Here is a 17,804-nt window from a genome sequence, read left to right on the forward strand (position 1 = left end):
ACTTTTGTGTTCCGTGTCAGTGCGCCATTTTCCCACACTCTCTTGGCCAGTCTGGACATAGCAGTGGAAGCCTTACCCATGCGCTTGTTGATTTCTGCATCTAGAGACAGGTTACTGGTGATAGTTGAGCCTAGGTAGGTGAACTCTTGAACCACTTCCAGAGCATGGTCGCCAATATTGATGGATGGAGCATTTCAGACATCCTGCCCCATGATGTTTGTTTTCTTGAGGCTGATGGTTAGGCCAAATTCATTGCAGGCAGACGCAAACCTGTCGATGAGATTCAGCAGGCACTCTTCAGTGTGAGATGTTAAAGTAGCATCGTCAGCAAAGAGGAGTTCTCTGATGAAGACTTTCCGTACTTTGGACTTCGCTCTTAGACGGGCAAGGTTGAACAACCTGCCCCCTGATCTTGTGTGGAGGAAAATTCCTTCTTCAGAGAATTTGAACGCATGTGAAAGCAGCAGGGAGAAGAAAATCCCAAAAAGTGTGGGTGCGAGAACACAGCCCTGTTTCACACCACTCAGGATAGGAAAGGGCTCTGATGAGGAGCCACCATGTTGAATTGTGCCTTTCATATTGTCATGGAATGAGGTGATGATACTTAGTAGCTTTGGTGGACATCCGATCTTTTCTAGTAGTCTGAAGAGACCACGTCTGCTGACGAGGTCAAAGGCTTTGGTGAGATCAATGAAAGCAATGTAGAGGGGCATCTGTTGTTCACGGCATTTCTCCTGTATCTGACGAAGGGAGAACAGCATGTCAATGGTCGATCTCTCTGCACGAAAGCCACACTGTGCCTCAGGGTAGACGCGCTCGGCCAGCTTCTGGAGCCTGTTCAGAGCGACTCGAGCAAAGACTTTCCCCACTATGCTGAGCAGGGAGATTCCACGGTAGTTGTTGCAGTCACCACGGTCACCTTTGTTTTTATAGAGGGTGATGATGTTGGCATCGCGCATGTCCTGGGGTACTGCTCCCTCGTCCCAGCACAGGCATAGCAGTTCATGTAGTGCTGAGAGTGCGGACTGCGACACCGACCACTCCCTGGTGTGCAGCAAGGTTAGACTCAGACCAAAGAAGTTGCATCATTCCAAGCAGAAGGGCCACCCGCGCATCAACACGAGCAGAATTTCTCACCCACAGCTGTTACAAAAATTTCTAAATTCACTTGTAACAGCCCTTCAAAACACTCCCACAGGGGATGCTGAGACCAAGTGGGCCCACATCAGAGACGCCATCTATGGGTCAGCTTTGACCACCTACGGCAAAAGTGCGAAGAGAAATGCAGACTGGTTTCAATCTCATAATGAAGAGCTGGAACCTGTCATAGCCGCTAAGCGCATTGCACTGTTGAACTACAAGAAAGCCCCCAGCGATTTAACATCCGCAGCACTTAAAGCAGCCAGAAGTACTGCACAAAGAACAGCTAGGCGTTGCGCAAACGACTACTGGCAACACCTATGCAGTCATATTCAGCTGGCCTCAGACACCGGAAACATCAGAGGAATGTATGATGGCATGAAGAGAGCTCTTGGGCCAACCATCAAGAAGATCGCCCCCCTCAAATCTAAATCGGGGGACATAATCACTGACCAACGCAAACAGATGGACCGCTGGGTTGAGCACTACCTCGAACTGTACTCCAGGGAGAATGCTGTCACTGAGACTGCCCTCAATGCAGCCCAGCCTCTACCAGTCATGGATGAGCTGGACATACAGCCAACCAAATCGGAACTCAGTGATGCCATTGATTCCCTAGCCAGCGGAAAAGCCCCTGGGAAGGACAGCATTACCCCTGAAATAATCAAGAGTGCCAAGCCTGCTATATAAAGTGTATAGCCAAACTAATGCCATCAAAACACAGTCCAACTTAAAATGCATTTCTCCCTATTTAGTAAGATACTTTGCATTGTTTTTGCTTGCATAAGTAGTCAATATCTGCCCGCACACTTGATGTGGTGATGCGGAGAATCTGGATAGATGTCCATTTGTCAGGTGCGATCTTGATCTCTTTCTCCCCCCTCTCGCACTCTCTCCCTCTCTGTGTCAATCCCCATTTCCTCTCTGTGTCCATCTTTCTCCCCCTCTCCCTCTCCCTCTCTCCCCCACTCCTCCCTCTCTCTCCTCTCCCTCCTCCTCTCTCCCCCCTCCCCCTCTCTCTCTGCCCACTCTCTCTCCCCCCCTCTCCCTCTTCTCTCTCTCCCCTTCTCTTTCTCTCTCTCCCCACTCTCTCTCTCCCCCTCTCTCTCCCCCTTTCTCTCTCCCCACCACCCTCTCTCCTCTCTCTCCCTCTCTCTCTCCTCTCTTCCCCCTCCCTGCCCTCTCTCTCCCCCCTCCCTGCCCTCTCTCTCCCCCTTTCCCTCACCCCCTCTCTCTCTTCCCCCTTCTCTTCCTCCTCGCCCTCTCTCTCCCCCTCTCTCTCATTTCTCTCCGTCTCTCTGTTTCTCCCTCTCGCTCCCCCTTCTCTCTGTCTCTCCCTTTTCTCTCTTTCCCCCCTCCCCCTCTCCCTCTCTCTCCCCCCTCTCTCTCTCCCTCCTCTCTCTCTCTCTGTCCCTCCTCTCTCTCTCTCTGTCCCACCCCTCTCTCTCTCTGTTCCCCCCCTCTCTCTTTCTCTCTTACAGTTGCACAGAGTTACAGTTACCTCTACCAACTAGAAGGACAAGGGCAGCACATACATGGGAACACCACCACCTGCAAGTTCCCCTCCAAGTCACACACCATCCTGACTTGGAACGATATCGCCGTTCCTTCACTGCCGCTGGATCAAAATCCTGGAACTCCCTTCCTAACAGCACTGTGGGTGTACCTACCCCACATGGACTGCAGCAGTTCAAGAAGGCAGCTCTCCAACACCTTCTCAAGAGCAATTAGGATGGGCAATAAATGCTGGCCTGGCCAGCGTTGCCCACATCCCATGAATGAATAAAAAAAGTGGGAACTCTCAGTAAAGCAGTTTTGTTGGTCAGTTTTAAAATCACAGCTGTCAGTTTCACAGCTGTTTCGAGAGAGAACAGCGCTTCTGAACCTCAGACAGATTTGGGGTTTTCAGTGGGCTTTTTAAAAAAAGATTGGAACCTGCTGGAAAACCCCGAATCTGTCTCTGCTCTAAGCTGTGAAACTGACGGCTGTGATTTGTTTTTAAAGTCAGACTGGTCTGGCAGAAGAAGCCAATGGGAAATTTCTCATCCCTCAAATTACCAGTCACACACTTCAAAATTTTTACCATGGACACTGGACACGTTGCTGACCCCTGGGCTCAATCTGCCTCCCACCCAATGCCCATTGAGTGACAGCAGCACTTTCAGATGCTCTGACTGCATTTAGGGCCCTGATGAGCCTAATGCATACTATCAAGCATAGGTCTGCTGCATTATGATTGCTATATGCATTAGGCACACTGCAGACCTCAGGCCTTTTGCACCTATTTATATAGGTTAGCCACACTCAATGTGCATCTGTGCTAGTGGATCCAACCATTATATCTTACACATCTTTGAGTTTCATAAAACCTTAGACAATGAACCATAGTGAAATAAATTGGGAAATGTAGTGTATGTTTGACATATTTCTGCATCAAGGATGATTCCAGTTGTTTATTTATATGTACAGCATTTGGAACAAGATGAGATGATCTGTGATTCCATTATTCTTTGTTTTCAGAGATCTGGGTGAAGGATCAAGGTCCATCCTGCATGACTAAATTTAAGAGTAGCAGACAGAATGAAATAGAACAAGAAGTAACAGTTAAATCTCAGGATGTTAGGTTTTAAAAGCTTGGAGAATTTATATCCACATGTTTAGTTAGTTGCAATTTATAATATTAAACATTAGAAACGTTCAGGCTTTCATTTTGCCGTAAGTGATGAAAACAAAAATAGAATCTGAAAACTGTAAAGAACGGCTGCTCAAATAGTTAATGTTCAGGTTTAAAAAAAAATCAATTTGTTACCAAACAGGAGATTTGTTGGCAGTTTAAGGAGGTTTGTGATAAAATTCTTCTCAAATAAACCGAACTATCCTACATTGTCGCTTCACAATCATTTCAGCTGTGAAGAATTCTGTCAACACTTTATGAAAGGTTCTTTGTTGCCAAGAATTTCAGGCTTACAAATTTGGGAGCACTAAAGATGAAGGTGGGCGTTTGGGTCCACGCCAAATTTTACAGAACTTTTTGTAAAGTCTCAAAGGTGTAATCTTCATCGAGAAGCATTGAATGTGAAAGCCACATTTTAAAATTATCAGAAGAGGAACTGAGCAGCACAATGAGATTAGATAACTGACCTAGATTTTTGTTCTTCCAGCACTGAGTAATGGGTTTAACCCTAATGATGCTAACACATAAATTTTAACGTGTACACGCCTGCCTAATGGCTCTTTGATTATAGTGGTCAACCAGCAGGTGGTTTGTCAATCTGAGAATGAATTGGCCTTTGTTTGCTTCCAAAGCTATGCAGCAGCCAAAAAGAAACCAGACAAGACATTTCAGTTACTGTGGTGGGAAAAAGATCAGGTTCTCATCGGTTTTTCTCTTGCCAATGGTTATGACTGCAAAAAAAGGGACAATCAATCTGTGACCCAATGATTGTTCCTGTCATAATTCTGCCCATTACTGCACTGAAGAGTCCTGGAGCAATAATACATCCTTGATGAGCTCTAACATAATGCAAAACACATTAGCTAATCATGTTCCAATCCTATTACAGATGATGCTGTCATTATATAACAATTGAAACCTCTGTAAGTCCCTTGCTGGCATTCTTAAACAGTCAGCAACATCCTCAAGGCCTTGCAGTTGGCAGAATCTAAGGTTTTCAGTGTTGCACCAATGTCAACTTTTCATTTATTAGAAAAGCCGACCTATTTCTTAAATTTTACCCCCTTTAGAGCAAAACTGAAGGAATACTACATCACCAGATGTACTATCCTCGAAATGCTTGTTCGGATGGATATAATAGAATCCACAGCATTTACTTGACGAAGAACCTTGACTTCTTCGGGTATTGTGGCCAACATTCCTTCCTCAAGTAACATCACTGGAAGCAGGCGGTAAATTTTCCCAGCCCCGTGGTAGCAGGATTGGAGGTCATAGAGAGAGAGAGATACAGCACTGAAACAGGCCCTTCGGCCCACTGAGTCTGTGCTGACCAACAACCACCCATTTATACTAATCCTACATTAATCCCATATTCCCTACCACCTACCTACATGAGGGGCAATTTATAATGGCCAATTTACCTATCAACCTGCAAGTCTTTGGCTGTGGAAGGAAACCAGAGCACCCGGTGGAAACCCACACAGTCACAGGGAGAACTTGCAAACTCCGCACAGGCAGTACCCAGAACTGAACCCGAGTCACTGGAGCTGTGAGGCTGCGGTGCTAACCACTGTGCCACTATGCTGTGGGGAGTGGTTGGGAAAATAAGGGGAAGCCTCATCAGGACAGCTCCCCTCGTTCCCGCTGCTGCGGATCTTTCCCAGGGCAGGCTGGGAAGTGGATTCATAAAGACAGGAAGCCACTTAAGATTGTTGGGGGCCTCAATTAGGACAATTTTGCGGCCTCTCTGCCATTTTATCAGTGGTGGAGCAGTCCTCCACAGGATATGGGGGCTATCAGCTCAATGGAGGCAGCCTCCCTGTGGTAGGCTGGGGTACCCTTCAGAGCCAGAGACTCCATACCGCAAATAGAGATCTGCATTAATGAAAGGCTGCATTCATGGCCGAGACCTATTCAGTGGAGGGGCTTCCCCTCCAGGACAATTCACCTATTGGTCTAGATGTCGGCTATTTGATAATTGCTGTGCAGTCCAGTGAGGGTGCCTCTACGATGAGATCGCGTTCCCCGATCTGCCTCAGCAGTGCCCACCTCTCCTGGTGGGGCAGCTGGGGTTCTAGGGCTTCCGACTCTCTGATTCGGCGGGCAGCGTGGGTAGCCAAATGATGGCAAGCTCGGAGGTGACTGATTAGGACGGCGCCAGCAAGAAGATTGCTGACCCAGCAAGTGTGGGCTCGGAACCCCCATTTGGTCTTGCTGTCAGGGTCCCGAAGCCTGCGGCAAAATCAGGCCCCAGGTATATGGTCATTCATCTCACTTGTTGCATGCAATTTAGTTGCTGTGTTTACCTGAATAACAGTGCCTGCACCTCAGAATGTGATTCTTTGGTCCTGACATTGTGATAAGACATTATATAAATGCAAGTTCTTCCTTCCTTCCTGCTTTCCACTTCTAACTTGCTCTTCTCTCTTCCTCGGAAAGAAGACTCAGCCTCCCAGCAGGGTAAAGTTCCACAGGCGAGTGTAGTTCTCCAGTATCTTGCTCAAGTTGCCATTCTGAAGCATGAGCTTGAACACTGAACACTGCCAAGCCCTTTGTCTGCTGAGAACATTAGAGTTGATTCTGTCTGTTCCCATGCGCAATTTCTAGGTAAAATCAAAATTGCTGATCTGGTTTAGGTCAATTGATAACACAGATAGGGCATCAATTCTGGAATGTTATGTACGTCCCTGCAATAGATCAAAGGACACAAATTGTGATACTCCACTGTGGGTGTGAAGGCTCGCATGGGTCACAGAATCAGGGCCGCAAGTTTGCAGCACTATCTCTGACCTAACTTGCGTCTAGTGAGACCCAGCAATGACTGCATTTTAAGCTTTCAAGCGATGGTCTTCCCCACTAAACCACCTGGGGGGCCTTTCTTAATGTTAATTATGTTTTCATATAAATATTGATGGGCAATAGTTTAAATTACAGTGTTGTTACAACCAGGTGAGGAAGGGGTCTCAGGCTTCCCTCTGGCCCCTTTCCTGGTGAGGCCGTAACAGGGTTTAACTTTTAAACTATGGTGTTTTTAAGCTTAACCCCTCAGTGAGTCCTTGGTCACTGCTCTCTAATTGTAATTGTAAATGGACCAATCAGACAGGCTTTCTCAGGTTTAAACAAGAAAGATGTAAGTTTATTAGTCTTTTCACTTTAACTCAGTTAAAATTACTAAAATACGCGACACCACCATGCATACGAGATAAACACACACAAATAGATAGAGAGGAGGAGAAAGAATTAAAGGGGGAGGGTTTGGAGTAGTATATGGAATTCAGTTACTGTCTTTAGTTTTGCTGTAAAGTCCTTGGTTGGAATTGCGGTGTTGTAGTTCTTGCTGGGGCCCAATGCACACTTTCAAACTTGTTTCTCTGGTACCAGAAGGCTGAAAGAGTCCTATGTCTTGAGGCTTAAGTTGCTTCCATGGGTCCCTGGGACTTTGCTTGAGAGAGAGAGACAGAGAGAGAAGTGTTTTCTTCTTGAAGTTCAATTGCAGCCTGCCCCAAATCTTGCTGTGAGGCACAATTCACACAGTTCCCAGTCTTGCTAGCAGGAAAGTCATGTGACCCACTCTTTGTTTGAAACAGCATCTTCTAGGGAGGATTGTTGATTCTTCAAAGCTTACTAGACACAGTTGGTGTGGGTGGGGGGGGTGGGGGGGGGGGGTTGCTGGTGGTGGGAGGTAGTGCTGGCTCTTACACAGACAAGATGTGGATCACCACTTTTGCCCAGACCAATCTTGTTAATTGGATCAGTGAGCACTTCCATTGTCTCTCTATTCAACTGTCTGTCAGAATGCAAATGTGCAGCCATGTTTCTGCTGTTCAGCTCTGTGGTCCTTTTAAACAGGTTATGTTCAATGTCCAATAAAACATTCAAGTAGTGTTCCACATGACGAAATTAATATGTTTCCATTTGGCAGGTGTGGTTTCCGTCACAGTGTACATAAGAGCTAACGTCTGACATTACGATAAAAAGTATGTATCTATCTTATCATATTCATCCGAACGCATACCTAACATCTGCCATAACATCTGAGCACTTGCTCAGTAATAACCTGTTCACTGACACTGAGTTTGCGCTCCGCCAGGGCCACTCAGTTCCTGACCTCATTACAGCCTTGGTCCAAACATGGACAAAAGAGCTGAACTCAAGAGGTGAGGTGAGAGTGACTGCCCTTGACATCAAGGCAGAATTTGACCAACCATGGCATCAAGGAACCCTAGCAAAACTGGAGTCAATGGGAATCGGGGCAAAAATGCTCCAATGGTTGGAGCCATACCTAGCACAAAGAAAGACGGTTGTGGTTGCTGCAGGTCAATCATCTCAGTGTCAGGACATTATTGCAGGAGTTCCTCAGGATAGTGTCCTAGGCCCAACCATCTTCAGCTGCTTCATCAATGACCTTCCTTCCATCATGAGATCGGAAGTGGGGATGTTCGCTGATAATTGCACAATGTTCAGCACCATTCATGACTCCTCAGATACTGAAGCAGCCATGTCCATATGCAGCAAGACCTGGACAACATCCAGGTTTGGGCTAATAAGTGGCAAGTAACATTCACGCCACATAAGTGCCTGGCAATGACTATCTCAAACAAGACAGAATCGATGGTATGGCAAATGTTACCAACTGATGGGCATCCCTCAAATGAAGTGAGGAGGATCATAGTTTTGGTAGCACAAAAAAGTCATAATTAAGACCTAATTTTTCTCTTCAAAGAAAAAGATTAATGAAAGGAATCACATCATCAAACTGGGTACAAATGAGTCTCAGCTTGTTATTGGGCCCAGGCTCGATGCTCCAGACGTGTAGTGCCCAAAGCAAGAGCTCCGAGGATCAATGGAAATAGGTCCTTGTTGTCATCTGAATAATGTGGAAAGCTGCTATGCTAGTCGTGCCTCTGTTACGAGCTCACAGGCCAACAGTCGTGCTTGTACTGTATCTTTATTGAACTGCCTGTTGATGGATGCCTGCAGTGAGTGCCTCATGGTAGAGGTCACATGACTATGGCAAGCCAGGAGGCACATTAGTACAGTCTTGCATTTCTATCCAAAACAGCCTCCGCAGGCAGCACCCAATCTTGGACCTTGCTGCCATTGGCCCTTAGTTAGGGAGGTTTGGAGGGGCTATGTGAGAGCTGATGTGACTCCCAAACAGTCACAAGGAGCACCCCTGATGCTTCTGATTCCCCAGGAATATGTTTCTTAAAAACAAATAATGAAAACACGTTTAGCAGTCACAGGAGCTGCTGAGGAGTCCTGAGCTAGGCCGGCATCAGGACTCATCATGTTTGGGCTTGAAAACAAGTCCAGATTAACTGCTATCCCAATTAAGATGTCATGGAGATCGACTAGTAATATTTTAATTTTACCAATTATTTCACTAAAAGGTGGCCCATCAGCAAAATGGCTGGAGATACAGGAATTAGCTCGACTTTATTGATATGATGTCCTTTATATTATGTCCTTTAGGGAAGGAAATCTGCCATCCTTACCTGTTCTGGCCTACATGTGAGTCCAGACCCACAGCAATGTGGTTGACTCTTAACTGCTCTCTGAAATGGCCTAACAAGCCACTTAGTTGTCAAAGGCAATTAGGATGGGAAACAAATACTGACCTTGCCAGCAACACCCGCATCCCATGAAAGAATAAAAATAACCTACACACAGTTAACTTTCATCATCCCAAAGCCAGTGTACTTTGACTGACTAAAGAAAACAATGTCCTCAACAATGCTTATTTGTAGGGCCTCAATGGTATTGACTCTAAAGAAGGAGATGAATGATCTGTGGCACATTGTGCGAAACTTGTACAAAACCAACATGTTTTCAGCCCTCCACCCTATACCACAGTGACTCATGTTTCATTTCACTTTCTGAAATTTGTTTTACATAACACTGCATCATGCTTATTTGTAGTACAGATCCATCTAATTAGGCAAGTTAATGTAACATTTGCTGCACCATAATTGCAGGGTAGGGTTGATTAATGTCAAACAGTTGCTCCCAGCTGAATATAGTAGAACCAGCAGAAGAAGTATCGCCTCGTGCTTGTTTCTTTTCTGAATCTATTAATTTTCTTCTTCAGTTTAGATTTTCTGAACCATGCATGATTCTTTAGGTTCCCCTTGAGCTAGTATTTAGAAAGTGTGGAAGGGTGATCTACTCGATGACTTCTTCTTTTCTCAGCATGACCTTTGCTTAAGTCCCTCCCTGATGGTTTATCCCTATGGTGATAGGAAGGGCTATAAAGCCTATCATGGCCTTGTTGGCCTCTATCTCTTTAACCATGCTCTCTCCTCCAACCCTACAACTGACCCCACAGCTGTCTATTCCTTTTGTGTATCTCTTCCTCCCTTTGACCACCATTTGAGGCCATGCCTCCAGCTGTCTAGGCCACAGGAAATCCCTTCCTAAGTCCCTCCACCTCTCTTCCTTTAAGACCTTCCTTAAAACAGACCTTTTTGACAAAATATTTTGTAAACCCCCACCCCCCCACAACAGAGAGTAGGCATAAATGGGTTATTTTCTGGTTGGCAAGATGTAACGAGTGGTGTGCCACAGGGATCAGTGCTGGGCCCTCAACTTTTTATAATTTATATAAATGACTTGGATGAAGGGACTGAAGGTATGGTTGCTAAATTTGCTGATGACAGAAAGATAGGTAGGTAAGTAAGTTGTGAAGAGGACATAAAGAGGCTACAAAGGAATATAGATAGGTGACATGACTGGACAAAGATCTGGCAAATGGAGTCCAATGTGGGAGATGCGGCACAATGGCGCAGTGGTTAGCACTCACAGCTCCAGCGACTCGGCTTCAATTCTGGGTACTGCCTGTGCGGAGTTTGCAAGTTCATCTGTGACTGCGTGGGTTTTCGCCGGGTGCTCCGGTTTCCTCCCACAGCCAAAGACTTGCAGGTTGATAGGTAAATTGGCCATTATAAATTGCCCCTAGTATAGATAGGTGGTAGGGGAATATAGGGACAGGTGGGGATGTGGTAGGAATGTAGGATTAGTATAAATGGGTGGTTGATGGTCGGCACAGACTCGGTGGGCCGAAGGGCCTGTTTCAGTGCTGTATCTCTAACTATAAAAAATGTGAAATTGTCCATTTTGGCAGGAAGAATAAAAAAGTTTATTATCTAAATGGTCAGAGATTGCAGAGCTCTGAGATGCAGAGGAATTTGGGTGTCCTAGTGCATGAATTGCAAAAGGTTATGATGCAGGTACAGCAAATAATTAGGAAAGCTAATAGAATGTATAATTTATTGCAAGGGTAATTGAATACAAAAGTAGGGAGGTTATGCTACAGTTATACAGGGCATTGCTGAGACCACATCTGGTCTCTACAGTATTGGTCTCCTGATTTAAGGAAGGATGTAAATGCATTAGAAACAGTTCAGAGAAGGTTTACTGGACTAATACCTGGAATGGTTGGGTTGTCTTATGAGGAGACGTTGGACAGGCTAGGCTTGTATCCACTGCAGTTTAGAAGAGTAAGAGGAAACTTGATTGAAACATATAAGATCCTGACGGCTCTTGGCAGGGTGTATGTGGAAAGGATGTTTCCTCTTGTGGGAGAATCTAGAACTTGGGGTTATTGTTTAAAAGTAAGGAGTCGCCCATTTAAGACAGAGATGAGGAGAATTTTTTTTTGTCAGAGGGTTTTGGGTTTTGGCACTCTGTTCCTCAAAAAGCGATGGAAGCAGAGTCTTTAAATATTTTAAGGCAGAGGCAGATAGATTCTTGATAAGCAAGGGGGTGAAAGGTTATTGGGGGTAGGCGGGAATGTGAATTTGAGGTTACAATCAGATCAGTTATGATCTTGTTGAATGGCGGAGCAGGCTTGAGGGGCAGAGTGGCCTACTCCTGTTCCTAATTTGTATGTTCGTATATCTCCTTCCTTGGCTCAGTGTCCATTTTTGTCTAATTATGCCTAATTTGTCTAATGAAGCACATTAGGATTCTATGTTAAAGACACAATATAGAAGTAAGTTGTTGTTCAAATGAAATTTGTGGGTTTCTATAAGGGGTGACTGATGTGTAATGCCAGTTTTAAGTCTGGACAGGAAGTTAAAAATCCACCCACTGTTGTTGGCACAATCATCACTTACCAAAACGCTTTTTTTGCTCCTGGTATGGATTCTGTTAAATGTTGGCCATACATTGGCCTTAGATCATTCAATATCGCTGTCCTATTTCTCTTTGATGTGGTAACAGGATTAAACAAAGAAATGCATGTGTTTAGGTTTGGACATGTGAAACTTTTTAAAAGTCACAACTGCAGCTTTCATTTTTGAATGTTGGGCATGTCAAAGTGGCTGGCCAACAATAGGAAGTTGTATCACTGATCAGCACAGGAAGGTTCAGCCAGAAATAATAGCAAGTCCTAATTGAAGTGCTGTTTATATTACCATTGTGATGCTACCAGCCTGAAACCACTTGAGAAAACCACATCTTGGGGTGATCTGCACCCTTCTAGAGGCAATCACATTATTTATCTTACAATGTAACTGTTGTGGTCAGGACTGTTAGCAACAGAGATGCTGTAAGTTGAAAACGATGTATTAAATTTTTAAACCGGCCAGTTAGTGACTCCTGCTGAGTTCAGAATCTGATCCGAGATTCTGAGCTTGTGTATGTGAATGAGGCCCAAGAGCTAAGTGTCTCTGGGCCTCAGCATAAGAGCTTGTCGTTAGCTCTGCCCCTCCCCCTCACTACAAGCATTGATACCACCCTGAGTTAAAATCAAGGCCATGGATCAGACCTGTGACATTTCTGCTGCAATAGCTCAGTCGCACATCATACAGTTCCTTTGCACACAAAGCAAATGAGGAACTTTAAGATAACTTTTAATTAATGTTCCTCATTTATTAATTAAAAAGAAAGGTTGTTGGATTTTTTTTCAGATTGACAGATTGACACAATAATATATGAATGACTGACACAGGCTGTTTTATTCTCTAAGAACTAACCATAATGCCCAGTGAGGTCTGACGTGAGATATACAACTCATTCTATGGACATGTGACTAACAGAGCATTGAATGTGCACTTAGATGAATTTGGCAATAATAATACCTGCTATAAATCATTACTGCAGGAATTATCTTTTTACTTTTACTTTTGCCACTTTGTTTAACTTTCTTCTCAGTTCTGTCTTTCTATGTTTATCTACTGCTTGTCAAATTGAATGAAAGGCCCTTTCCATCCTGAATGCTAAAACTATGAGCCATTGGTTCAGAAGTGTATCTCTAAAACAAGTTCCATGTCTTGGGTCTAAGACATATTTGATGATATAGCAACCACAGAGCTTTTGAAGTACACCGCATATACGAATTGGTCCAGTCTGACATGCATCTTGTGGTTAGTTTCACAGCCTGAATGTGGTGTTTTATGTATGCAATGGGTTTTCTTGCTGAATTTCTGTACCACCCTACTTTGCCAGTGTTTTTAACCTGCTTAACATAACAGGAACTTGAGTCAGATAAAGTATAGAAAGTCTCTGCTTCGTCAGCCTATTTTCCTAATTTTGTTTGGTTACAGAATTAAGTGGAACTAAGACATACTGAAAGAGGCAATTTTCCTTGACAGGATATTTGCGCTTTGTATAAACATATCGTTTCACACAAACTAGGATTTGTTCATGGTGGGTCAAATCAGCGAGGTGGGGCAGTTGCAGTGCATACAGGGGAGGAACAGGGGCTTTGATTTATCGTATTGATCCACAATGATGGCTGGAACCTAGCACCATGAGTGAGTTTTGCTACTTAATTCATGGAACACTGAGTGTGTATTTTGAAATATTCTGGAATAACACTTGCTGTAGATCATTACTGCAAAGGTTCTGTTTTTATCTTTTGTTTTTTGTTTATTTCTATATTCTTTCACTTCTATCTTTCTTTTTTCCGTGGACCTTGCCTGCCCACTGCCATTGACCTGTTCCTAAGCCACTGCTAAAGCTTTTTGGCAGCTATTATGAAGAATTCAAGTTCAAACATATACAGCTCCCTGGGCTATCCCTTTGGCGGGTTGCGTTATGATCAATCACACTTCCAACTACCTCTTTATTATGGTAATTTCATCAGCAGCATTCTCTTAAAGTTAGGCATGTACTAAACTGTAACTATGTTGTTATTATAGAACTGTTTCTTACTAAGGATGCATGAACTCAGAGGCTACTCTTCTTTCTTTTTTCTTTTTTCTTTTGGGCCTCCTTATCTCGAGAGACAATGGATACGCGCCTGGAGGTGGTCAGTGGTTTGTGAAGCAGCGCCTGGAGTGGCTATAAAGGCCAATTCTGGAGTGACAGGGTCTTCCACAGGTGCTGCAGAGAAATTTGTTTGTTGGGGCTGTTGCACAGTTGGCTCTCCCCTTGCGCCTCTGTCTTTTTTCCTGCCAACTACTAAGTCTCTTCGACTCGCCACAATTTAGCCCTGTCTTTATGGCTGCCCGCCAGCTCTGGCGAATGCTGGCAACTGACTCCCACGACTTGTGATCAATGTCACACGATTTCATGTCGCGTTTGCAGACGTCTTTATAACGGAGACATGGACGGCCGGTGGGTCTGATACCAGTGGCGAGCTCGCTGTACAATGTGTCTTTGGGGATCCTGCCATCTTTCATGCGGCTCACATGGCCAAGCCATCTCAAGCGCCGCTGACTCAGTAGTGTGTATAAGCTGGGGGTGTTGGCCGCTTCAAGGACTTCTGTGTTGGAGATATAGTCCTGCCACCTGATGCCAAGTATTCTCCGAAGGCAGCGAAGATGGAATGAATTGAGACGTCGCTCTTGGCTGACATACGTTGTCCAGGCCTCGCTGCCGTAGAGCAAGGTACTGAGGACACAGGCCTGATACACTCGGACTTTTGTGTTCCGTGTCAGTGCGCCATTTTCCCACACTCTCTTGGCCAGTCTGGACATAGCAGTGGAAGCCTTACCCATGCGCTTGTTGATTTCTGCATCTAGAGACAGGTTACTGGTGATAGTTGAGCCTAGGTAGGTGAACTCTTGAACCACTTCCAGAGCGTGGTCGCCAATATTGATGGATGGAGCATTTCTGACATCCTGCCCCATGATGTTCGTTTTCTTGAGGCTGATGGTTAGGCCAAATTCATTGCAGGCAGACGCAAACCTGTCGATGAGACTCTGCAGGCATTCTTCAGTGTGAGATGTTAAAGCAGCATCGTCAGCAAAGAGGAGTTCTCTGATGAGGACTTTCCGTACTTTGGACTTCGCTCTTAGACGGGCAAGGTTGAACAACCTGCCCCCTGATCTTGTGTGGAGGAAAATTCCTTCTTCAGAGGATTTGAACGCATGTGAAAGCAGCAGGGAGAAGAAAATCCCAAAAAGTGTGGGTGCGAGAACACAGCCCTGTTTCACACCACTCAGGATAGGAAAGGGCTCTGATGAGGAGCCACCATGTTGAATTGTGCCTTTCATATTGTCATGGAATGAGGTGATGATACTTAGTAGCTTTGGTGGACATCCGATCTTTTCTAGTAGTCTGAAGAGACCACGTCTGCTGACGAGGTCAAAGGCTTTGGTGAGATCAATGAAAGCAATGTAAAGGGGCATCTGTTGTTCACGGCATTTCTCCTGTATCTGACGAAGGGAGAACAGCATGTCAATAGTCGATCTCTCTGCACGAAAGCCACACTGTGCCTCAGGGTAGACGCGCTCGGCCAGCTTCTGGAGCCTGTTCAGAGCGACTCGAGCAAAGACTTTCCCCACTATGCTGAGCAGGGAGATTCCACGGTAGTTGTTGCAGTCACCGCGGTCACCTTTGTTTTTATAGAGGGTGATGATGTTGGCATCGCGCATGTCCTGGGGTACTGCTCCCTCGTCCCAGCACAGGCATAGCAGTTCATGTAGTGCTGAGAGTATAGCAGGCTTGGCACTCTTGATTATTTCAGGGGTAATGCTGTCCTTGTAATGCTGTAACTATGTTGTTATTATAGAACTGTTTCTTACTAAGGATGCATGAACTCAGAGGCTACTCTAAGATCACATAATCACATGCATCCCTTACAGTTGGTTGAAGTCATGTGTTTTGTAGGACTGGTGCATGTATGACTTCTATATAAGCCTGGACAATGATTTAATTGAGCCTGGTTTGGTTTGGATTTTGCAGATCCTTTATTAGTTAAAAATGTAATCATTTAATTTGTTACAATTATTCTGCTGACATAGTTTTTCAATTTGATTAGTTTACTTCTTTGACCCCAAAATGAAGCTGGGCGATAGTAGCGTACAAGGGCTTACAGTGGTATGTTTGAAAATTTTCTCTTTGCTATTTTAAGGAGACATTGGCCTCTTTAAAACAAGAGCCTTGAGTGGCTAGTGCTTCTCTCTTAGTGGCAAAAAGGGTGAAAATTAAGTTTCTAAAGCTCCATGAGGCCCATCAGATCAGCATTTTAAAGTGAGAATTTTCATCAGTTTGAGTTGTGCTTATCTTGGCCTGAACACCAAGTGATTTAAAATTACCTTACACTGCTTTGCAAAATGGCAGTAAAACTACTCCCTTTGTTGCAATGCAACACTCTGCATGGACTTAAAACCACATCTACAGACCTGTGAAACGAATACCTTTAGTGCTACAACATGCTTTCACAATTTTGAAGATTCTTTGACTTGAGTGTTTATTGAACTAATTTTACAAAAAAAAACTATACTTCAAAATTTTGTGTTGCAAACCCTCATTGGAGTTTATGACTGTGAAAGAATGGTTCTTTAGAGTGGAAGAAATGTGAATTTCAATGGAGCTGGTTAGCCAATGGAACACAAACATGGGCTAGCAACAAAGCTCTGAACCTGAATCTTTCAACCAGGAAATTTAAAGTTATGTTAAATAAAGGTCATAAAGATTTGCTACATGCCTAATTACACGTACCTTGGATTACGCTTGGAGTTCAGGCCAAGATAAGCACAACTCAAACTGATGAAAATTCTTTAAAATGCTGACCTGTAAAATCACCTGACTGGCGCAGTGGTTAACACAGCAGCCTCACAGCTCAAGGGACCTGGGTTCGATTCTGGGTACTGCCTGTGCGGAGTTTGCAAGTTCTCCCTGTGACTGCGTGGGTTTTCGCTGGGTGCTCCGGTTTCCTCCCACAGCCAAAGAGTTGCAGGTTGATAGGTAAATTGGCCATTATAAATTGTCCCTAGTATAGGTAGGGGAATTGAGGGAAGGTGTGGGGATGTGGTAGCAATATGGGATTAATGTAGGATTAGTATAAATGGGTGGCTGATGGTCTGCACAGACTCGGTGGGCCGAAGGGCCTGTTTCTCTAAATAAATAAATAATATCAGACTGGTTGTTTTTCAGGTGTCTTTTGATGTGGGCTATTGCTTTCTAGAATTGACCCTCATTATGCCCATTTGTAAAATATGCCTAAAGATCCAATTTCTATTCCCCTATGTCCAATAAGTCAATTTTTGAAGTGCAGTCACTGTTGTTATGTTGGCAGACAAAGGAGACAATTTGCACACGTCAAAATCTCACCAACAGTAAATGAGACAATCGTCCAGCTAAACTTTTTCTAGTGGTGCTGGTTGAGAGAGAAACATTGATCAGAACACCACAGAAACTCTCTCTTTGTCCTTGAATAGTGCCATGGGATCTTTTACCTTCCACATAAAAAAATCAAATGGAGTTTCGGCTGACCATCTCGTCTAAAAGACAATATGTTCAACAATGAAGGACTCTAAGGGGCCTGAGCTGACAACCATCTGACTCAGAACTGACAGCACCAATACCTGTGCCAAGCTGATATATGAGATCGTTGAAGGATGGCCTAATGTTAGAGCTCCAGTACCACAGAAAGTCATTGTGTGCTTCAAGCCCTTGAAATTCTTTCTTTCTATATGTGGTCATAGTAAAAGCCGAGAGCAGGCACAAGGAGGTTAGGAAAGTCAGAAGAGAGGAACTGTAGGATACTGTTGTGTATTTCCTAATGATGATGGAATGGCATCAACAGAGGCCTAGA

General features: G+C 44.5%; 1 long non-coding RNA gene across 1 annotated transcript in view; it reads left to right on the top strand.

The window, feature by feature from the left end:
• Nucleotides 1–13,487: 13,487 nt before the first annotated feature.
• Nucleotides 13,488–17,804, top strand: part of LOC137376487 (uncharacterized) — a 36,722-nt gene continuing 32,405 nt past the window's right edge. Inside the window, exon 1 of the long non-coding RNA XR_010976241.1 lies at nt 13,488–13,572. This is a non-coding gene — a long non-coding RNA (uncharacterized lncRNA). The remainder of the gene's footprint in view (nt 13,573–17,804) is intronic.

The sequence above is a fragment of the Heterodontus francisci genome, chromosome 13, assembly GCF_036365525.1.
Source record: "Heterodontus francisci isolate sHetFra1 chromosome 13, sHetFra1.hap1, whole genome shotgun sequence".
Taxonomy (NCBI): Eukaryota; Metazoa; Chordata; class Chondrichthyes; order Heterodontiformes; family Heterodontidae; genus Heterodontus; species Heterodontus francisci.